Source organism: Anser brachyrhynchus, assembly GCF_964034855.1.
Source record: "Anser brachyrhynchus genome assembly, chromosome: 10".
Lineage (NCBI taxonomy): Eukaryota > Metazoa > Chordata > Aves > Anseriformes > Anatidae > Anser > Anser brachyrhynchus.
In genome coordinates this window covers 7,083,823-7,098,767 of record NC_137705.1, presented here as the reverse complement: position 1 = coordinate 7,098,767, position 14,945 = coordinate 7,083,823, and the positions used below count along the sequence as shown (strand labels likewise).

Here is a 14,945-nt window from a genome sequence, read left to right as displayed (position 1 = left end):
CCATGGTAATGTCTAATCGCTGCTGGCATCTAAAAAATATGAAACAGCAGGGACAGTTAACTTTGAAAGCCAACTACTGCACAGATGCAGGAACTATGTTCAGGAAGTTTTACTTGGCATATTGATGTGCATTGTAAGAATTGGCTCAAAACACGGTGACATAAAGGCCACAGAACTGTAGAAGAAAGAATCGTGGCTCATCACATCAACATTTGAGCACAGCTCCCAGGAAACCTATTCACATGAATCAAATGGTTCTTAAGGGTCATCAGTCTCCACCACACCGGCTAGAAGATAATTATTCTCAGCTGTCCTGAGTATGCCTCAACTTCATGCTCCTCTTAGCCATGAAGACTGCAGGTGTGATCCTGCATTTGCCACTTGCAGGGAAAGGGTTTTTTCCCCCTTTGCATGGGCTCTGCATGTGAGCAGTGGCCAGCTAGGCAAATAAAAGTCACAGCATGGCCACAGCCACCTATCTCTGACCCACAGGCACAGGTCCCTGCTACAATGGTGCTGGCCAGGAGAACCAAAGCATCCCCAGGTTGATGAACGCACGGCAAAATGTCAATTTGTTTTCACTCATTTGGTGCTTTGTGACTGCTGCGTTCTCCTATGGAGCAGTGGGGTTGGTGCCGAGCTCACCACATGAAAGAGCGCTCCCTGATGTATGAGGGTGCTGCTATTGTTTTTCCTCACAAAATTGCAGATGTGGTTTTGTTGCTGTCTCCAGAAGTGTGTGTCTTGGAAAGACGTGCTCCAGGATTTGAAGATGCAGCAGTCGATTCCCTACTTCTCAAAAGTAGCTGTTCGCTCAACTGCTGGAAAATGTTGAGGGAAATCAGGATTTTCTAACTACTGACCCAGAAAACCAAGCGTTAGTATTCTGGGGGCAGATAAGACATGTACACAGACCACAAGAAACACTGTATTACCCCTGTGGTGGCACAAGAGCCAGCCTTAAGGAGAAAGACTTATCAGTCCTTTCTGCTTCTGGTCCAACCTAATGCTAGCACCAACCTGTGTCAGAACACATCACCTTGCATAGCACACTAAATCCATTCTGGCTTTATTATTACTTTTTTTTCTTTAAAAGTCTTTCCTGCATTGATTTTTATCAGTACAGGCTAATGAAACCAGCAAGGGCATAATAACACTTCTGCACCAACTGCTAGCCCTAAATTTTCAACTGAAGCAAGAAAAAAAGAACAGCACAGAAAGCCACCTAAAATTGTACTAGGAAGTAGAAGAGCAGTTAAATCTCTCTGCAAATCTCCTACCTGCTATCTCTCTCTGGTCAGAGAGGGTCAGAGCAACACTGCCTCCACAGAGCCTCCTCCACCAGCAAACAGCAGAGGGGGAGGCATGGATGCTTTTAAAGGGTTTCCTGTGGCCCCCTCAACCCCCTGATGCTCTGCCACAGGTGGGTGAGCGGCAGGCTGCTCCCAGCAGTAACTCGTTAAGCACTGCAGTGCATCACTGGGGCAGGTGCAACCTTCCAGTAACTGGCTTCAGCCTGGATTGATATCTCTGGGGGGTAATCTAGACAAAACCCATCTTTTCCAGTGAATGAACAAGGTGACATCTGTGTGTCACTGCATCCTCTATGATCCTGAGGGTGAGGTGTCTCCAAATGTGCCTCTGGAGCCCTTCCAGCTCTATCAAACACAAGAGGTGCACGGGGGCAAGGAGCTGTGTGGTCGCCTCTGCCCCACAGGCCAGCAGGGTTAGCCCCGCTCTTCCCAGAGCCTGCAGCAGGCACAGCTGCAGTGCCGGTCTGCAGATCTGCTCACGCACCAAATGCACATCCCTGCAAAGCGTTCCCAGGGGGAACTGGTCACTGGTCGGGTCATGAACAGCAATCAGAGCAAACAAGATGTTGAATGGGCGTTGTGGATGGATGAGTCCCACGCACCATCACTATCACTCTGGGGAAAATTAAGAGTCTGGGTTGCCAAAGACCCCTTCTTCATAATAAGTATGGGTCATTTCTCGAGCTGATTGCACAGCTTAATTAAAATAATTTGAAATATATATATATATCATTTACAGCTTTAATTTCTGTCTTCTGGGATTCTTTTTCTGGCTTGTTCTTTTTTTTATATATTTTTTTATTTTTTAAAATTACATATTTGTCTTTCTCTCTCAACTATCATAAGGTTTTATGACTCTGTAAGGCTGAAAGCGGGATTCAACCCAAACGTGATGGTTTTGTTAACAAAATAAATCTGGAAAAGCATCTTGCAAAAATTGTATGGAGAGAGACTCTGTATACAGTATTAAATTTCATTAATTCATAGTTGGGTGTGTTTTCAGGGCAGAGAAAAGGAGATGAAGATCTAAGTACATTTTACATAATCCTCTAACATCACATAAATCATAGAAGCAAAAACCAGCTCCCACAAAACACAATCTGAAAATGTATGTAGGTAAATCTGGTGGTTCTACAAATCTGACGGGATTTTGCTGAGCAAGTCAAATATGTAGGTTCAAGGTTGGCTGAGCATCAGTATTATGTTCTAGTCTAGCCCTACTGTCATATATTTAATCTCCAGTAATTAAACTTCTAAATGAATCCATTTCACAAAACCTACAGTGCATAGAGTGAATCGGTGAGTAAATTTTCATAACCTCCTGTCTGACCCCAGATCGGGGTGGAGCTGCTCTGTGCAATGGCCTCTGGAACAGATAGAGATGTAACTGTCGAAATAAAGGCAAAACTAAATGAAAAAATACAAAGAACTCCCTTGGCTCAGTTTTCAAGTTCTTCCCTTTTACTAAAAAATATTTTCTGAGCACACATGATATTGTTTTGCTGCAGTTCCTGATTAAAAATAAATAAATAAATAAAAAAGGAAACTGATTAGAAAATTCTGATTAGAAGTAAAAAAAAAATATATAGACATATTACTGCTAACATCTGGGTGCAAAACAAGAATTCACAGTATGGCAGACATGCAGAGAGCAGCCAGTCACCTGGACTGCCTGCTTTAGTGAAATCAGATGAGTTTCACCAAGGCCAATTCCAACACAGGGAGCTGGGAGCAGGACAGGAGGTTGCTGCTCCCAGGGAGAGATCTGCCACAACGCCACAGCAAAAAGGGGTTCGTGTGGTCCCACGAGGGGGGCACAGCCTTCCACAGCTGTGTGGGAGCAGTGCTGCAATGCCACGGACAGTGCGGGTGCTTGGCTGATGAAGGACATAGAAAAATAGGAGGTGTTTTTCTTTTTTTTTTTTTTTTTTTTACATGAGAGGAGGGCAAAGTGAGCTGAAGGAAATGCTTGCTCAGTCCTTGCTTAGAGAGCTTGTTCTTTAGACTAAGATTCAGAAATACTTTGACTATAGGGCAGAAGAAACCTTGGGGAGAAAATACCAGATGCTGAAAGGCTATTTAATAACGAGGGAAGACAGCAAGAATGACTGGGTAGGGACTGAAGCCAGACAAATTCAGATGAGAAATAAGGTATCACATTTTCAAAGTGAGAAGGATTAACTTTTGAAATGAACTACCCAAAGAAGTGATGGATCATCTGTCTCTTGGTATCTTTAAATCCAGACTGGATGCCTTCCTGGAAGACATGTGCAAGCCAAATACAGCTTTCTTGTTGGGTGAAGTTAAACATCCTGAGACGTGAGGGGGGTAGTCTGGGTAATCTAATGGTCCTGCCTAGCCTTTAAACTCTCCTAATGTGTGACTCAATGGACACATTAATACCCTTGTTTTAAAATAATAATTTTAAAAGAGGAAGGTTTCTTTCCCCCACCTCTTATACAGCATGGCCTGAACCCATCCAACACCTACGCCTTGTGTATCCCAAGGTGGCACGTACCTGTCAGCTCCCCTGCAGTCAGCCCTCCCTGCTGCATGGGTGCTAACTCCCTTTAGCTCTCCCTATTAAGAAACAAGTTCATCCAGAACAACACTGGTAAGAACTTTCAGTAAATTCAAGCACAACTTAAACTTCAGTAAGAGAATAATAAAGAGACACCTGAAGGGAGAGGCTGGAAGTGTGCCCCGAAAAGTCAGACCTCTAGGCAGGCACGGCAGCAGGAAGGGCAATACTTCCATCAGTGATGCAGAGTGGCAAACCCAAAAATTCTTCCTCAAATGTCCAGAAAATTAGCAACATGTGGCAAACAAGACCACGTAGTGCTACCCCCCCCGTGTTTCACTTTGGTTTTTATCCATTCCATGTGTTGCTTTCTTGCCATCTAGAAACTTAGTTCTCATTTATCAGCATTTTCACATTTCACTTCTGGACACTGCTATCCATGCATTATCCAACCTTTTTATCTTGCTGTTTGAACTGTGTTCTGCAGCTCTGTTTCAGTTTTACCATTCATTCATCAGCATGAAGTTAAACAATTACTAAACAACTTGGGTAGCTGGCAAGCAGCGAGGAAGCAAGATCCATTTCTGCCCAGAGGGAAGAAAGATTTTATACAATAGCATGGCCTTTGTTTTGCATCTCATGGGCAATGCTATTGATGTGAAGGTTATATCACATTATGTGCCAAACCACTTGAGCTGGTTTCAGATTGCAGCTCCCCTTGGGGTATTTCCACTCGATATATAAGAAGATAACCAGATCTGCTCTCTGTCCACTCCTAGCCTGGACGGTGCTTAGTCAGCTCCCCCAGACTTGGCAAGCTGAAGCGAGAAAGCAGAGCTGCACTCCCCCCGTTATTACCATTTTATCAATGATCATTCCTCTTAATGCTTTGGAGCACATTGCAAAACAATGAGCAAATTGCTTGTTTTCCTGCGGTGAACAGAAAGCGGCTACATGACCGTAAAACACAATGCCCTGTATGTGTCAACGTATTCTGCTTGTGTCTGCAGAATAGCAATACGTTGTTTCAGCTTTAATTTCTGACCACAAAACTGTTGACTTTCTTGCTGCAAAGAAATGGATTTTGGGTGCATGACACAGATGCAGTTCTGCTTCCCACACATCGGGAACATTGGGATTCAGGGAGCTGACCTGTGCCACCTTTTTTTATTTTGTTTTATTAGTATTATCCAGTTAGCATTTCCCACTACTAGGAAATACAATATAGATAACGATGATCTTAGCTTTATTTTATAGACCCTGATTTTTCCCCCTGAAGCTTTATTTTATATTGTAATTGCTATTTCGCTTTATTCTTGCACCGTGCTAAAGTGAAGTATCAAAGAGATTTTTTGCAGAGCTTGATATCTAGTGGAATGACTGCTGCTGGCGTGCTTGGGCTGAGCATTAACTCCAGAAACAAAGTGTGAAGAGGGGCTACCCTGCTCAGGGCCACTCCACGGGCACGTCTGAGCAGCCACAGCTCAGCAGACAGGATGCGTGCTCTGACCCGGGGACGCTGTCCAGACCTCGTGCTTGGAAGAAGATGGGAACGGGGTCCACAAGGAGGAGTTTAGGATTTTGTTGATTTAACCCTCTCAAGCTGTTTAAAAATAACATTTCCTGTACTTAAAACATATCTCTGCTAATCCGGCGTCCCTTGGTCTTTTATCACATTTTTTTCTTTTTTGGGTTAATGAGCTCTCAGAAAACAACTGGAGGCATGTAACTGCTCTAGCATGAAGCTTTGGGTTTAAGGGACTGGACCTTGGGGCCCCTCTGTCCAGGAAAGATGCCAGATATGGGCTTTTGCCTTGAAGGGTATCCAAGAGATGCAGAGATGGTTATGGGATCAATAACCAGAGAGGGTTTCTCTAGCATGAGGGGCCAAGCCAAGGTTAAGCACTGCTGGAGACAGCCAACAAGTCCAATCGGGATCTGGTGGCAGAGTATTAGTGTCAAACAAATGTCACGTGTGCTAGGGCAATGGAGTCCATAAAGGTTTTACCCTAGTGCCCCGAGTCTGGAAATTTAAGAGGTCATCTGGAGACTACAAAGGGAAATGCCTTAAAACTTGAGGCCATTACTAAAGGGCTGAACTAAAAACCTTGCTAAAGAGCCTGAAAGCACTGACAAATCCTTCATCTGAACTCCATGGGCTGGGTTTACTGATGGTCAAAATCAGAATTGCCTTTCTTTTCTAAAAAAATGTGCACGCGAGTACTCATCTCAGTGCAGGAGACTCAGCAGCTTCAGGTCCTGTTTCTGCTCATTACAGGCTTTTTTTTTTTTTTTTTTTTTTCCTCCCTCCTGCTGGAACTGCTAAATTTGTATGACCAGCAAAGCATTCACCGGATTAAAGCGCCTGCCAGTATAATCTGGTAGTCGGGACAACACTGGGGAGATGGAAACCCCCGTGCAGGTCTCCAAACCAAGCACAACAAGGCCTCCTGCATTTCAGGGAGGCATCACAGCAATTTCTGAGCCAAAAGTCCATCCTAAGGAAGCGCTTCCCACCGACGTGTTATTGAACCTGGCACATTTCCATTAGTCAGCTTCGAGCAAAGAAACCCTGGTGCAGGGGGATGCTTCTCACTGGCTCTAATCAAAGTCAGCAGAAAGGGGACCATGATTTCATCCCACTTCAAGCACAAGTTCAAAGGCATCTTTGACTCAGAGTATCTGCGAGAAGAAGATGTGGCCAATGTTTGTCAGCAATTAGACTGCGTTGCTTATCAGAAAACACAACAAAATAGACTTATTCTGTTTTCTTGCCTCACCCAATGCATTCTTATTGTTTACTTTGATTCAAGAAGAGAAACAATGGAAAAAAAAGTTCACCAAATGTAAAGTTTGCTGATGTTTTTCACAGAAATATTTGCCACTGGAGGTCAACTCCGCATTTCCAGTGGTAATTTAATAACCCGAGTCTATCATATTGGAAATCCCTCTGGACTCTTAACAAACTAGACAGACATTCATGGGTCATTTTAGAAACATCAGCATGCACTTTGAAATGACTCCAGAATCCCCTCTGTGCTATAGATTCTTGTTGGACAAATTGTCCCTGAATCTATTTTTTTTTTTTCCACAGCGTTATGAGAAAGTGTTGGTTTATCCAGCTAGAAAGGTCTAGCTGTGGTCACACGACAACACTGACGTTTGGCAGAGCACAGCAATGTTCATTGAGAAAACAAAGGAATAGACAGGAAGCCACCTGAGAAAGATCTTTTTACTGAAAATTGTCCAGGATAACAATAAAATTTAAAATCACTCAGAAAGCAAAACCAATGTTAACAACAGTTTAACTGAGTCTCACTGCTCAGCCTGCCTGAAACAATGATCTGTGCATTTCTTGAATGTCTTTTACTTCTTTCAGTGCATGTGTTTTTGTGGTGAATTTCCTTCTTTTTTATCATAAATTTAAAAAGGAAACTTTGTTTTTTTTTTTTTGTTCCCCCTCAAAAAGTTGATGTGCTGAAACCTAAGACAAAATAGCTGTCCAAGTCGATGCAGGCTGGATTTGTCAGCCTGCAGATTACGCGGGGCAGCAGGCAGGCAGGAGCTGAGTGGGCACACAGGGTCCCCATTGGAGATGCTCGAGGCCAAGTGCCTTTTTGGCTAGTCCAGACTCTGCTGGCTCCTGGAGAAGAGCCATGGGGCAGCACCACTGCCTTTTTTGATCAGAGGATCTGGGCAGGAGCCAGCTGCTGGCCCAAAAGACGAGGAGCAGTTTTCATCCTCCCTCATACCTGTATCACGAGTAAGGGTCACCGTTAATTCTCTTGTCTCCTCCTAGAGCAACACACACATCTAATCTATATTTTTTTAGTAGATGAGAGGAGGCCCTATAAAATGAGCATAACCTCTAAAAAAAGCTCCTTGCATTGCTCCAGACAATATGCAGCCTTTTTGGGATGAGCTGGCTGCGGACCTTGGCTGGAATTACACTAATAAAACAAGAGCCCAGGCATCCTCCAGCTGCCTCGGGAAAGCTGTCCAGCGGCCAGAGGTAAATCCGCCACCTGCGGCTGCTGCCGAGGGGCGTGCGGTGGTCTGTCTGTCCGCCTGGCTGTCCGTCCCTGCCGGGAGAGGAGCTCCGCACAGGACAGATGGCTTTTGTTCAGTGGGTGAGGACGGGGTGGGTTTCTCCGGGGCAAGAAGTGGAAGTGTGTCCCTGGATAGTCTCTGGAAGCGCGTGGGTGTCTCTGCGGGCTCTGAGGGCCCGGCTCCACAACATACTTAGGCACATGTGTAACCAGACGTGACGTCCAACAGAGCGCTGCCAGTTCCAGCAGGATCCAAGCAGCTTCCAGGATCCCAGCTTTCCAAGAAGTTTCTTTTTTTTTTTTTTTTTTTAAGACACTGAAACCATGTCCTTTCTATTAGCTGGATTAAACTCACTTTGAGGTAAGGCAGGCCCTACCCCCCATGAGGAAAAGTATCCATAAAACAAGGTGAGAGATTTTGCACTGCTAAATACCGCCCAGTTATAAAAACAGAATTAATTCAACTCCGAAAAGTTGTGAGAAAGTCTGAGCAAAACCAGCAACAATTGTAGGTACCACCTCATACCACAGCTAATTTCCAGCAATTCCACTTTACATTCCTTGACCAGCAGAGCTTATTGAATAACGAAATCACCAGGTGACACACAATCGAATTGAGAAGCCTTGAATGTGAATGAATATCGGTTTCCCAATTCTGAAAGGAATTTAATCATGTAAACTTTCTACCAGACTCTAGAGACAGCTGAAAAGCAGCGATACCCTTGGGCTCATCTTCGTGGCACTTTCACAGGTACTGAATGAAACCCAAGCTGCTGCCTGACAGGAACTTGAGCACAGGGCACAGCTCCTACAGATTTTGGAGGAAAAAAAATCTCTTATTGTCACCATGTAAAGTAGCCTTTTCTGGCTGGGATTCACACGTCATTAAAATGGACACATCATTAAAGCAGACACTTCATTAAAATCAGAAAGACATTTATAAAAGAGTGTGGGATAGCTTATTAAAACTTTACAGAGAAGAAATCAATTACAATCCTAATAAAACAAATATTTTTTTCATCTAATAGTATCCAATCCACATTGTATTGTAAACAGTGTTTTCTCTTGTATAAAGACAGTGTTTCTCAGAATAAAAACAACTTAATTGCAATAATGACTCACATTTCAGCTGCAAAGCTAGACATGCACGTTTCCTGAATGTGCCAAATAGGCGAGATACTAGTTAGCCTTGGTATGTAGTTAGAAGAACATGCTTAAACCACATGTCAAATCAAACAGGAAAGTTTAATTATTTTTGTGTGTCCCAATATTCACTCATTTAACACATATTAAAATGAAAGTGTATCAAAAAGCGTTCGTGATTCATCCATAGAGTGAATTTACCCACCATCTGAAATGATGCTGGAAATTTTAAAGAGTGTCAAAGCATACATTTACTCACATATATTTTCCTTCTTATATTTCAAAATGCAGACTACGGCTAAATAAATGACAGATTTAATCAGACAAGTTTTAAAGTGAAACCGTGAAAGATCTTCCATTTTGTGCTGAAAGCCATTGTAAGAGGAGCTGCACAGAAGCAGCTTGTGATCTGCATTTCCTTAAACGTCGTGTCAAGTGGCTTCCATGCAGATGAATAGTCAACACAAAATTTAGAGGAACTTCACTTGTTAGCAATAATTACTACCTGAAAAATTTTTGAACTTGGTAAATTAAAACTTTCTTTGCTGAATTTGAATTTTTTTTCATGTCGGGGAACATTCACATTATTCATTCAACTATATCACATATGATAAACATACTTTTCCATAATACCTTTGAGGCCCTCCTTAAAGAAACTACTGAACCAAGGCCCAGCCCCATGAATCACAGAGCCATCGCACGGGAGCTGGTGGGGAAAGAGCAGCTCGAAGAGGATCGCTGCTTTCCAGCAGCCCAGGCTTGTGCCAGATCAGTGACTGCATTACCATGGCCTGATGTAAACAGAAAATATATTTCCTGTCCTGGATTACATGGCAGGGAATGGGGGATTTGACTTGTAAATGAGGGGAAAATAAAAGGCTAAAGCCTCCAAGTCCACACAACTGCAAGAGGTTGAGTAATGAGCCCATGTTAGAAATGCTTGCGGAGATGCACGCTTCCAACAAGCTGCTTTAAAAAGAGCACTTTGCACATTTGCCATCAATACACCCCGGGGATGCCCTACAGAACAGCAATATCTTGTCTTCCAGCCTTTCCAGGGAATAAACACTGGGCCTCAGGCGGGTGTTAGCTGGTGATGGATCTGCGCCCACCTACCAGCTGCGTCTGTTTACGGGGGATCTGCTCCTGCTAAACACAATGCTGCGGTGCTGCCGTTACACGCCATGGGTCAAGCAAAGCTGGCGTGAGCCTTTCCTGCCTCTTCATCGCTCAGCCCTGCCAGAGCCATCTGCATCTGTTAGCCCAACTGATACCTATTAACCTGCTGCCCCGAATGCAGAGGCACCCGTGCAATCTGCAGGTTAATCCTTGCAAGGCATCTTAACGTGCTTACAGCAGGGCTGTTATGACCAGCGGTGTACAAAACTGCTGGCAGCAGGTTTGCGAAGATAATGTCTGGGCTTTTGGGTGGGACATGGGCTTACAGAGAGGGACCAAGGGAGAAGAGGGTGGTCAAGACCTCTCCGATGACATTTCTGCATCATTTGGCACAAAGAGGCAGGAGCACAAGACAGACCTGCGTTAGGATACATGGGATCGCTGCTGTACATGGCACCAAAAGTGACCAGTCTGAGCTGCTCAATACTGCGAGGATCTTCATTGCTGGGATCTTGTTTGAAGCCTGCTCTTACACTTCTGGCTGTCAGATTCCACTTAAAAACTGTATTTCATTCTCACTTTGTAGATACAGCATCTGTCCCGCTTGTTCTACTGGGGGGAGGGAGGGAGATATGTAATTAAGTGCAAATAGGGTTCTCATGATGCAATACAGACTCACATAATACTTCCCAGGTGCCACTGTCTCAAACGACTTGGCAGGAGTTTCCCAGTTGCGAGGCAAGGATTTAGGAATAGCAGCGAGCTTGTGTGGTCCTGCAGAGCGCTCCTCACGTGCGCTGCTCCGACACCGTGCCTGGGAACGGCTCTGCAAGTCCCCGCTCATGGCTGGGCTGGTATTTTGAAAGGAAGTTTGTTCTAGTTTTTGTGCTCGCCCTGCCCTTTCCCTTAAGACATCCTCCACTTTAAAACCAAATTCCCTGAGTTTATCACAGGGTGATAGTGCTGTCAATCCGCTGCAAGTGGCTGGTTTGTGTTGTGTTCAAGAAACACAGCATTAGGACTGAAAAAAAAAAAAAAACAACAACAACAAAAAAACACCAAACCTTAAGTAATCCTTACAGAAAGCAAAATGTAGACGAGTACAGTAGGCTGCATCAAAATACAGCAATTTAGGAGGAGCTGACTGGTTTGCCAGCTGCAGACACTTTGCAAACTTTCTGCAGACAGTTTGACAGTTGCAGAAAGATGGAGAATGAACTGCCACCAGACTGGGATGAGGGATGTGGCTTCTGAGTCTGCAAAGAGACTGAGAATGGGCCACGCTGCAATTTCCACCTCTCCCAGGACAGACGTTTCCTCTCTGCCATGGCCATACTGGGTACGATAGGCTTATTTTTCTAGCAAATTCTCAGTTGATGAATTTCAGCTGCTTATCACAATCTTTGCCTTTTGGCTGGACCCCAAAATCATTTTAGCTGTTGGCAATGGAAATTGAGATAGGTGCTATGTTATTTATTTATTTTAGTTAGTAAAAGTACAAGCCAGCAATTTCTCTGCAAAATGATTGCTCATCCCAGACTAAGTTCCTGCTACTGCTGCTCCTGTCTCAGGCGTGGCAGGTGGCTCAATACGTTGATAATATGCTGCAAAGTCTGACAAGGAGCTTTATCAATCAAAACAAGCCCCGCTGTTCAGCTTAACAGGAAAGTTCAATCACTCTCCTCCGGTGGAATCAGCCGACACGGAATGCTTTCAGCCCGAGATAACGTTAGGCTGCAGATTTGGATCTGCTCTCGCTGCTCCAGGGCTATTTATATCTGTGTACCTCGAGGGTTTACTAATTAGCAGCCTTCTTCCACACCCTTTGATATCATTAAAGTAATCTCAGTGTAAGCGACTAGCCTCTGATGATATCTCCGAGGGGGTGGAGAACAGCTGGAATCGTTTGAAATAGCATCGCTGGAGCACTTCTCCCCGAGCAGCGGCGGCAAGACCGCAGGAGTTTTGCCTATGGAAGCAAAGCCAGCAACGCACCCTGGCTTGCTCAGGGTGGCTGCTGGGCTGTGACAGAGCTGACTTCAGCTGGGTCCAGGATGTGTAGGTACTAAGGGGTTAGCACGGACTTTTTCCAGAAAAACTTCTTTGAGAAAGCAGCTGAGAGCTCTGTGTGGCCTGCCTGGAATTACTCAGCGGTTCCCACACTGTGCAGACTCTCTGGGCCCCAGCTTCCCACACCGGAGAGCTGGGATAACTCATTTAGAACCCAAATCTGGTGAACTCTCATCTCAGGTAGTGTCTAACAACGCGCTGGGTGAGGTTTATTTAAACCACAATTGCTGCGTTTTTTTTCCACATTACTCGCTCTGCTGCTCCACAACACGGGTTAATTTAAAGGCCTGTCACTAACCGAGCAACGCACCCTGCACAGCACAAAGCTGGAGATGGGAAAAAGTTTTCTCCGTGCTACAAATGCACTTCAGACCAGGGCGGCTCTGCTGCCTTCCGATCGCAGCTCCTACTCAATAAATGAGCCCTTGTAGGAAAACATGCGGTTTCCAATAGCCGCTTTGATATCTGCCATTAATTCCCTGCTCCCGCTTGCGTGGTCTCTTAGCAACTTTCTGCCCTTTGCTCCTTTTTATTCTTGTTCCTGTTCAAGCACTTCCTTTTGTTGCCGGTCTCTTGCTCCCCTTCAGGACCGCTTTAGAGAAAGCTAATAAAATCCTTGTGCAGATAGAAAGAACCAGATACAAATGGCTATGTGAGCATATTTATGTTTATAGCACGAAGCAGGAGAACAGGCTGTCCTGGGTTCTGGTTTCCAACTGCAGCATAAATCCATCAGCAAATGTGTTACAACCCCGGAGAAGGAAGCAGAAACACAGGAGCAGACACTGCAGGACATCCACCGGAGCCGTGGTTTCGAGGACTCCCCATCCCTGCTAATTCTTGAGAAGTGTGAAAGATGCTTTCACCCTGAATTAAAAGAGCAGGTTTTATTTTTTTTATTTTATTTATTTTTATTTTGGTGGTGACTGCAGAAAGGAAGGAAGCAGGGACCAATACCAGCACTAAGGACCTGGTACCGTGCTTGAAGTCCTCCTTGGTCATGAAAGCACCAGGTGGCTCCAGAGCAGTGTCCTGGGCCATGCACAGAGCTTGCAGCCCTCTGACCAGCCACCTGGCTGGCATTTCTGGGAGCTCGCCTTCTGGTCCCCCACCCTTTGATTTGAGCAGTTACTGAGTCAGGAATATCACCCCCTCTTAGTTGCCCAGGGAGATCCATCTAACTCATGAACAGAGAGCTAACTTCCCTTTGCTAGGCTTGGTGCCCACTCTTTTTCCCACAATTTCCTGCAGCAAGCAGCTGTTTCCAAAGGGAAAGCTGGCACAGGTGGCTTCTCCGAACAAAGGAAAAGACATGACAGTGCTTTTCGCTCTCTCTTCTTCCCCCCCCCTTAACTGTTTTGTATGCAGAGCCATGCTAAGAACAAACCCCACGACAAGCTAAGAGGATCATTTTGTCTGACTCAGGGAGTCCATCCCCGTTCTGGTGGAAAGAGATGACAGCAACATGTGCAAGAAAGCCTGGCTGAGCTGAAGCCTTAATGCAAGATGTTCACATCTTAATAGACTTTGAGATAAATGGCCTTTTCTCATCTCCCATATGGTTTTGCTTTCCATGCAGCAAGTGAATCATAACTCCGCCTGAAGGAGAGGAGCTGTCCGGCCACGGAGCTGGGAGCGGAGGGAAGGGGAAGTAAAAGGACAGGAAAATTGGAGGGGGAGAGAGACCATCTCTGGAGAAGTCATTGTGCTAATGAGGAGCGACAAAATGAGGAGCGACAAGGTAAAGATGATGGAAGAACTAACGAGCAGTGCAGTCGGCAGAGGAGAGCCTGCCCAGCAGTTAGGGTGAAAGGCAATGAATCCACCTGCAAAGCCACCATCCCCCTGGGGTGCTGCACTCTCAGCTGGGTTTGCACCAAACACCCTCACCTTGAGACGCTGAGCTTCCAGCCCCACACGGGTCCATCTCACTCTCCCCTTTCATATTTTCTGTACTTTCCACTAAACTCCTGGTTTAGCCAAGAATGTAAATACAGGCTTTCCTGGAGCTAAGTAAGTAAATCCTACAGCAGTCAGCGTGCTCCAGGCCAAATGCATGCTTAAGCACTCTGCTGGTTTGGGGTCTCAGGGGAAAGGTTTGAGGGGAGGTTGTCTAATTGCCACTGACGTCAGTGGGAGTTTTGCTGAGGATGTCACTGGGGCCGTGATCTGGTTGTTGCTCTTGAAAAAAAACACCTAGAAGCAATGCATGAATGGGCCGTGCTCCAGCAGTATACTTACACTACTAACACTGCGTGTACGGAGTAAGTTGGGAGCTCCAAACACAGCCTTTCACCATAGCAATGCCTTATACTCTAACATATTGGTTATCAAGGTTAAAAAGATATAAAACATATTAAAAGCCAAAGCTAATGCACTCAATGAGAGGGCAGATCCATGCTTCAAGAAGTCTTCGGTTTTATAAACCAATTTAGCCCAGGTCTATTAAGGGCTTTTCCTGGTGACAGAGTGAGAGCATTTTCTCTGCTATAATCATATCAGCCTGTATTCTGGGTTAATGGAGATGAATATTACTGCCAGATTTTCTTCTTTCCCTGGATGTAATCTAATGCCAGATGGTTCTGAAGGGGTATTAAATCCCCCATATGCATGACCTCCCTGAGGTTTTTATCATTAGAACCTTAAAATAATTCAAGGAAAGCTTTCCCAAAGCCTGATCATAAACCTCCTAATGAGGCACTGAAGTCACAAAGAAAATCCTCTTGTTAA

The 14,945-nt window shown here is 44.9% G+C and overlaps 1 long non-coding RNA gene across 1 annotated transcript; it reads right to left on the bottom strand.

Moving 5' to 3' along the window:
- Positions 1-347: 347 nt before the first annotated feature.
- On the bottom strand, positions 348-1,343 carry LOC308200268. Its single transcript, XR_013955404.1, has 2 exons — positions 1,281-1,343; positions 348-821 (listed from the first exon to the last, which is right to left on the bottom strand). It is a non-coding gene; the product is annotated as an uncharacterized lncRNA (long non-coding RNA).
- Positions 1,344-14,945: the final 13,602 nt, after the last annotated feature.